The sequence below is a fragment of the Ptychodera flava genome, chromosome 1 (genome assembly GCF_041260155.1).
Source record: "Ptychodera flava strain L36383 chromosome 1, AS_Pfla_20210202, whole genome shotgun sequence".
Classification (NCBI taxonomy): Eukaryota; Metazoa; Hemichordata; class Enteropneusta; family Ptychoderidae; genus Ptychodera; species Ptychodera flava.
The window spans coordinates 60,212,413-60,222,132 of record NC_091928.1 but is presented as its reverse complement, the minus strand read 5'-3'; positions in this window follow the sequence as shown (position 1 = coordinate 60,222,132).

Here is a 9,720-nt window from a genome sequence, read left to right as displayed (position 1 = left end):
AACATCTCACATTGAAATGACAGTGAATTTTTTTGTGTGCTAACCAGAAAAACCCTTATGATCAATTTTTACATCAATGAATAGTTCTTTAATAGGAATTAGGGGAAAATTAACATTTTCAATCCAAATAGTTACCATAGCAACTTGAAAGATTAAAATACGTCTGGTTTTTGTGTTCTCTGACCCTAACTCCCCCATTAGATAATGTTCATATCAATCAAAGTAACTTTTCATGGGATATTATTAAAAAACTGAAATGATTTTACTTTTTAGTTTCTCTCTTATTTTTCTGAAATGACGAGTTATAGATCGTTTGGCAGTTGACTGTGTTTTCACCTTTTTCGGCACATGAATATTATCGCTTGGGTATTTTTTTAATTCCTCCATGAAATTCTTGCCAAAATACTATGATGGAAAGGGCAACAAGTAAGGCAAATGGAATCTTCAACTCGTTCATAAATATTTACCTTTGCAGCGAGGAAGTTTGGCGAAGTTTTTAACATGATGTGGAAGGTGGATTTGACCCTCTGTAAGTGTACTTTCGCGTATATGTGGCGAAAAGTTGGGACGCTTTTTATTGTGCAAATGAGGGGCTTTTGGGCTACAGTGACAGATTTATAGGCATTAGGTATGTTAGGGGTCAAAGGTCATCGAGTTCACATGACAATTTTTAATAGGTCTTTGCTTCATAGTTTATCCCTGTATACCAAAATTCAGACTTATAGCTGTATTTCTAAGCCCAGAATTAGATATGCACATAATGAACGAAGCACATGATGTGACACCATAAGGTCTATTATCTCATTAAATATAAAGGCTCTATCCCTTATGGCTACTAATTAATAGGCATAGAAGTATTTAAGGAGTCAAAGGTCATCGAGGTCACATGACAATTTGTCATAAATCTTTGCTCATAGTTATCCCTGTATACCAAAAATCAGAATTCAGTCTCTATTTCTATCAGAAAATCAAATATGCACATAAATAAATGAAGCACATGATGTGACACCATAATGGGTATCATCTCATTAATACGAAGGTTATAGCCCTATGGTTACTGAATAGGCATATAAGTATGTTAGGGGTCAAAATTCATTGAGGTCACCTGACAATTTGTCATAAATCTTTTATCCCATAGTTATCACCATATAGTTAAAATCATACCGATAACACTATTGGCTTGCCCAATATGATATATGCACATAATTAATGCGGCACATGATGTGAGACAGTAAGGTCTATCAACTAATCAAATATGAAGGCTCTGGCCCTTATGGCTACTAATTAATAGGCATATAACATTTTAGGAGTCAAAAGTCATCGAAGCCACATGGCAGTTTGTCGTAAATCTTTGCTCACATAATTATCCCTGTATACCATAAATTAGACGTCAACCTGTATTTCCTATCCAAGAATTAAATATATAATTAATGAGGAGCATGATGTGACACCATCAAGTCTACCAGCTTACCAAATATGAAGGCTCTACCGTTTATGGCTACTGATATAGCACTATAAGTATATTATGGGTCGAAGATTATTGTCTTCAAGTGAAAAATTTGTCATAAATCTTTGCTCCAATAGTTATCCCTGTATACCAAAAATAAGATTCCGAGCTCTATTTCTTAGCCAAGAATTAGATATGCACATAATTGATGAAGCACATGATGTGACACCATAAGGTCTATCATCTCATCAAATATAAAGGCTCCAACTAGCCCTTCTGATACACTCTCTCACTGCCCCTCGCCAGCTACGCCTTCGACGATACTAGCGCCCCCAGCAGTTGAGCCGAGCGAAGCTCGGCTCAGCAAGCGGCGAAGCAAAGTTTTGCTACGCTACAGCATGGCTGGCTCGGTTAGCGTGGCTTGCTAGAAAGACCGTTGAGGTCGCATAACTGCGTAGCGAACAAAGGGGCTGTGAGAGAGTCTAGCCCTTATGGCTACTAATTAATAGGCATAGAAGTATTTTAGCGGTCAAAGGTCATCGAGGTCAGGTGATAAGTTGTCATAAATCTTGGCTCCCATAGTTAAACCTGTAAATAAAAATCAGACCTGTTTGCTCATACAGTATAAGATATGTACATAATTGATGAGGCACATGATGTGACACAATAAGGTCTATCTCTCATCAAATATGAAGGTTCTAGCCCTAATGGCTACTAATTAATAGGCATATAATTATTGTAGGAGTCAAAGGTCATTGAGGACACCTGACAATGTGTCATTAATCTTTGCTCCCATATTAATTTCTGTAGACAAAATAAGATTTCTACCTCTATGTCCTTGCCCAGAATTCAATATGCACATAATTAATGACGCACAAGATATGACAACATATTTGCTACTTAAATAGGCATATAAATATATTAGGGGTCAAAATTCATGGAGGTCACGTGACAATATATCATAAATCTCTGCTCCCATAGTTATACCTATATATGGCTTGACCAGTATGAGATATGCATATATTTAATGCTCACATTATGTGACAAAATAATGTTCTATCATCTCACCAAATGTGCAAGTTCTAACCCTTATTGCTACTGATTATAAGCATATAAGAATATTAGGGATCAAGGTCATAGAGGGCCACATAAAAATTTGTCATAAATCTTTCCTCCCATAGTCATCCAGCATACCAAAAATCAGTCCCATAACTCTATCAGCTAGCTCGAAATTCGATATTTACATAATTACTGAGGTATAGGAGTGCTGGTCATGTGATTTTTTTAAACAACTACTCTCCGATACTTGTCTCTGTGTACAGGAAACCAAACTTCCAGGTCGATTTTGAAGTCAAGAATTAGATATTTGGCAACAATAATGAGATGCAGGAACATGCCTTGGTCAAAGGTCAAATACATTCTCAAATTTTTGGTGTGCCAATAGGTCCCCTACCTGACATTGTTCACGAGAAAAAAACCCCTCCCGCCACTCTTAAATAGGCCAGAATCGCCATCGATTGAATTCGTTGCATAAATAAAGGCAGGGAAAAGGTCATCTAAAAATCAGAAAAAATAATACTTCAAAATCTTCTTCTCAAAATCTCCAGGGTCAATTTTCTTTAAATGTGGTATGTACTATCTAGGTAGTATGGCCTACAAAGTTAGAGAAGAGATTATAGATCGGTCAAATTTTATGCAAATTAGATGGAATACAATATTTACATTGCAAATTGTAGCCAGGTCAAAAGACTAATTAAAAATTCAAAAGTAATTTCATCTACCGCTCATTAATCTTTTACATTGTACCAAATTTGAGAAGATTTCATTCAGTAGTTTCTGAGATTAAGGTGGACGAAAAAACGGCAGAAGAAGAAGAAGAATATAGTAGAACTCCTTCAATAACAATAGGGGCCTCGCCAATGAGGACTTAGGCCCCTAAGGGACTGGTCAGTTTCTTCGGCCTGGGGGGGATTGGGGGTGGTGGATTATTTTTTGCCAACGTCAAAAAGTGGCTGACCCCCCCCCCTATTCCAACTTTCGAAAACAGGGTGACCCCCCTATTCCAACTTTCAAAAACAGGGTGACCCCCCTGCGCGCAACAAAGGTAAAACAAAAGGTTGAATATAAATATATATATATATATATATATATATATATATATATATATATATATATAATATATATATATATACACAAAATGTATACAATGTGCCCTCCATATATATATATATATATATATATATATATATATATATATATATATATATATATATATATATATATATATATATATATATATATATATATAATTTTAAATTTTTTGGGAAATATTTTAAATATTCAGTCATTCTGTGTTTTAATGGAATTGTTGTCCGTCAGTTGTAAGATAGGAACTTTACTGTGTCAATGCTAAAGTTTGAATACAGTATTTTGAATGAGCTGTGAATGTACTCCACTCTTTTTATGCATAACTAGATGTCCAGAACTATTGTAAGAAAACTGGGATTGTGAAATATTAGTGCATGTTGCTTTCTTATACTGAATTCTCATAGAGAAAACAGACAATTATCAGGAACTTGTCATGCTTTTCATATGAACTTAAGATTTCATAATGATTAGTACATCCAGATATCTCTGATATATATATATATATATATATATATATATATATATATATATATATATATATATATATATATATATATTATCAGAATATATATATATATCTGATATCAGAATGTCATGCAGCTGAAGGTCATGCTGGAAAATATTGTTTTATATTATAAAGAAATGCGCCCAAAGGGCGCGCCGAAAAATGTGAAGCATACAGATATCTCAGATATATATATATATATATATATATAAATATATATATATATATATATATATCTGATATATTAAAGTTATGCACTAGGATGGGGGTCTATGACAGAACCAAATGGCCTGTGATTGCAAGCGCGCCGTACTAGTGGTATTTGCACGAGTGCTGCAGTGTATTCGGCGGCAGTCCTTACACGAGCGAAGTGAGTGAAAGGACAGCCGAATATACTGCAGCACTTGTGCAAATACCGCTAGTACGGCGTGCTTGCACTCACCGGCCATGTGATTCTGTTATTATTACATATGTTCTATCTTTTGTTTGCATCATTTATCGAGAGAAACGACGATTAGTCGTGCGTATTACTTGTCTGTAAAAGCTTCAGGGCGACCCTGCCGAGTTTTATATAACATTGACATACTGTAATGAGGCATCAAATCAGCTTTCACTTTTCATTGTCAGCGCCGTCACACCCTCTTTTTTGATTGGCTAAACTATTGTTTACTTGTTTATCAAGGATGACGTAAGAGGAACGTCGGAGGGCTCGAACTCTGCTTGCGATCGCTCACACATACATACGTAGCCACAGATAGCCAAACGAAGAGAACTTTGAACATGGAATGCTTTTGATTTTTTCACATTTTGAGCTTGAAATTCTTCTAAATGATCGATACAAATAACAGTTCGAAGATTTTTACGGGAAATTCAAGAGTAAGATACAGCAAAAGTAACTTGTCGAACGATCACAGTGTTTACCGTGCACAGCGATCACTGTTATCATGAGCGTATAGGACACACAAACACAGAGTAAACTGCATGCAAAAGTGACTTTCTATTGTGAAAAGAGAATGTCCGGTGAGAAAACTACTGGCAAAAACGTCTCTGAAAATGTTAACTGTTTAATTGGCTCCGCTGCTTCCACAGTTACGTGTGTTTCGATGTATGATGGCCGCTGTGGTACGGCACGGCAGCCACCGTGTATCCATGGAACTAGAAACAGACGTCGCCAGTTTGTCAATGTTTTTGCTTCGCTGACAAACAAACTGCTCTTCCGGATAATAAAAATCATCCTCACACTATAATAAGTACAGAAAATTTTCTTTGTCGTAGATTTTAATCGGTAATGTCATGCATTTTATTATAATTAGCATTGAACCAAAGAGAAATAAAATCATGTAGAGGACATTTTTTGTGTTTACAAATAAAAATAGTTCTGGGTCAAAATTGGTGAATACTCATTAACATAAGGAATGGCATAATGTTTTTGGTATTGCACTGCAGTGCAAATACCGGTGGTACGCGCACGCTTCGATGTGAATATACTGTGGTACATATGTAATAATGAAAAATATGTCTTTATTTGTATTAAAGTTACACGCTTCGCCAAAATATGCAACTGAAGATGAAATTTGTGGGTGACACAATGCATTTCCGCAAGTATGAGCCCTGTTGAAATTCAAAAACACACTGACCCCTCCATTGGGCATTTCAAAAACATGGTGACCCCCCTATCACCAAAGTTAAAACAGGGTGACGCCCCATGAATCCACAGCCCCCGAGGCCGAAAAAACTAACCAGTCCCTAAGAAGAATATTGAACTCATGTATAACCAGTAGTGGCCCAAGCGGCAAGGCTTGGGCCCTTAATATTGGACTCCTGTAAAACAATAGGGGCCCAAGCCTACCTGCTTGGACCCCTAAAAACTCCATAGGGGCGACGCCAACAGGTTTTGGCCCCTAAAAATGATTGTAGTTTATATTATTATGTTGTATACGGTAACACTAAACGAATTGAATGTGTTGTCTTTATAAAGTTTGCATCACATTCCCAATATCAGAGCACCAGTATATATAAATTTGATAAAAAGATGAAATGCTTTGAAAAGTAAAGAAAAATAATCAAATTTGCAAATGAAAAATTAATTACTAAGCAATGCTCATCAAACTTTTCGCATAGTAATTCTACAAATGATAAAAGTATGTGCAAAGTCATATCATATTTGCTTTAGAAATTCTGTAATATAAACTAATTAAAAATCATACGTATACAAATGAGAATTAAGAAATTGCTGCACAAAACACAGCGTATTTTGCTCAAAATTCATTCAATTTTTATACGTTGCTAACCTAAGATTAAAATATTGCTTCGGTTCACCTTTCAGCTTGTCAAGCAGTCGTAAATTGCGTGATAAAGAAGTGTTAATTTATGCATGTATACGTAAATCACCCGATTTACTGGCTTCTCTTTTCCACCAATTCAAGATTTCCAAAGAATTTAGCTCAACCGGCTCTATCATTTTTTCTGAATTTTTCACTTTATGTCTTTAAATGCTATAACAAAACAGGTATTACGTTTGGCAATAAAGTTCTTACATGTTTTATAAGATGCATTTTAATTTTGCTGATCATATTTTCAATCATTTTGAGTGCCAGTCTTTCAAGCCATGCCATTTGAGAAAAAAGAAAGATCATACAAAATAAAGTAGCTTTTTTCGTTTACATACTCTTCGTTCCAGTAAGATATTAAATTTCAGAAAATAGCATCAATTTTTGGCCTTTGACTAATTTTGATCATTATATACCCCCAATACACTATCCCTACATCCTTCGAGTAAATTATTGCTACCAAACTAAGTTTTATAGATTCTACCTTTTGAAAATATATAGCATTAGGGAGTTTCCTTGTCATATTAGATGAGAAATAATCCTTTGAAAAAACCTGTGTTGACAACGCACCCCTCCACCTTAATCAAGCCAATATCACTTAACTTTCAGCAAAGTAATATTATAGGGTAATCGAAGTATGTGCACAGTCAGATCAAATTTGGTTGATTACTTCTACAGATATGGCCGGATTAAAATTATTAAAGGTACGGTAATGCACAATTATCTTGAAAGCCACACCCACCAAAATCTAATCAGACCTAGATGTTATCATGTCAATGCTATACAAAAAATTGCATGAAATGGGGCCCAACGGTTCTTAAGAGGTCGCTACACCAAACACAGTGTATTTTACTCAAACATCACCTTTTTGCAAATATTAATTCATTTTGGTTAATTTATGAACCAAAGATTGGTAGGGTTCACTCTGAAGCTCGTCAAGCAGTCGTAAGTTGCGTGATAAAGAAGTGTTAATTTGTGCATATGTATGCAAATTACCCAATTTCCTGGCTAGTTTTTTCCTCTTAATTTCAAAATTTCCAAAGCTCCGCTCTAGCTAGATCAAATATTCTAAATTTTTCACAATATGTTCTTAAAATACTATGTAATAAAACGGCTATTTTGTTTGGCAATAAAGTTCTAACATTTTGAATAAGAGGCATTTTAATTTCGCTAATCATGATTTTAATCTTATTTGAGCTTTGGTCTTTCAATTTTTACATTATGTTTTTCTTAAACTACAAAGCAAAACGACTATTTTGTTTGGCAATAAAGTCCTTACATTTTGAATAAAAGGCATTTCAATTGTGCTTATCATGATTTAAATCACTTTTTTGAGTTTTGGTTAACCCTTGCCATTTGAGAATAAATGTAGATAATTCAAAATAAAAGTCTTTTTTTTTCCTACATATACCCTTCTTTTAAAATAATTGTTTTCAGGTTTTTACCAGAAAATATACATTTACTTCATCCTGCAATTTATATGGCCGGCCAAGATTTTATCAACGAAAACTGCACTCGGAGTTCATCCATTGTAAGTGAATCTGCGAGTTTTATTCACGAAAAGTGCAAACCAATTCGGTCGGTTCTCGCCCAGTTCCAGTTCATCTGCTGCAACCACTTATAACGATTTACATCGTTCCATCAGCTGCAACTTTCTTTCCGCTTGTGCCGTGATCACTGTCGCAGTTTTTTCTCATTGTTCTTGGACAACAGGGGTTGACGCGAGAATAAGTCTTCCATTTTTGCGCAGTAATCGATTTGGACTTGTAAAACTTTGCCTATCCAAATATTCCAATGTAATAATATTCCAGGCATTATCGAACTTTAAAATTACAATTATTCAAAGTGTTTTTCTACCGTCAAAATAAGGAGATTCAGAAAGCTACTCAATCTTAGTTTTGCGAACTTTTTTCCATGTTTATTTCGTTACACATTTTAAAGAAGTAGATCCCTGTTTAATCACAAGTTACACTTAATTATTTAATTACTTTTAATCAAAATATTAAATTGAATGCATTTCTGTTGTATGACTGTCTTTATACTAGTGTGAATGGTAGGTGTAATAAAAGTAATAACACATGATAGCTTTGGCATCATCAATATTCCGGTTTCGAGAACTGGTAGTTACTGTACAATGCGATGATTCAACTTGTGCATATGTTAATTTGGGTATTTGTATGGTTATACCATTCATCTTGCAATGGCACTCCACCTGTATTTTGTGCACATGCATCTGTGCATTGTATATTTATACATTGTGGAAATAAATAAATCTGGTAGTCAGTGTTGAGTCACGTCATCTTTGTATCAGCTCCTAATGTAAGTACGTGTGTGCGTGCCTCTCCTCTTTGCCATTCCCAATGCTACAATTACCATCCCTATAGGTAAACAATAAATTGTGATATTTACAAAGGCATCGTGTATTAATATTTAAATGTCACTTATGTTGATTTTTCCTGCTGTCGTCGAATTTGGTGCTACCTTGTCTGAGTTTTCCATGGTTAGATTCCAAAAGTAAAATGAGGATCCAAATACAACAACAACAACAACAACAACAACAACAACAACAACAACATCTATTTCTTACATTAACGATAACATGACCACTTTCCTTACTCCCTCCAGGATCACGATAGGACTGAGAGATACAAATGACCACATTACGACACTTGTCCTTGAACTAGACGGTGTTGTGTTGTCTGTATTCCCAATCCTGAAAGAAGAGACACAGTATCTGTGCGTAACAAATTGAGGGACTACAACTTAAGTCAGATTGCAGTTACAAGCCTCACGGACGATCAAGATCGCTGCTCACAATTGAAAAAGAATGCACACATTTCAACACATACAGGGCGAGGTACGCAACCGTGTGTTTTAAAGACGTAAAGCTTTGTGAAGCTTTGTTATTATCCAAAGGAACAGAAGAATAACAATTTCCACAGACACCAAGACTTCGAATAATCTTATAAATTCTTACGTATCGCACCAGTAAATCATGTCTGGAGCCGATTCTGTCAGTGAAGTGCAGCTAGAGGATGGTACTGTAGCGTATGTTATACCCGATGATATCTATGACAAGAATGTAGCTCAAACGCTCGCCTCTGATGCGATTGGATTTCCGGTCATCAAATCATAAAAGAGATGGGGGTGAAACGAGTGTATAGAAAGATGTGTTTGAATGAGCTTGAAGAAACACTTCGGATGCGTGGTCTTTCAAACCCCGCAAAAGGATACGCTCGTGGCGAGAAATGGATAACTGAGAATCTGGCACACACGAGATTATTTCAGAA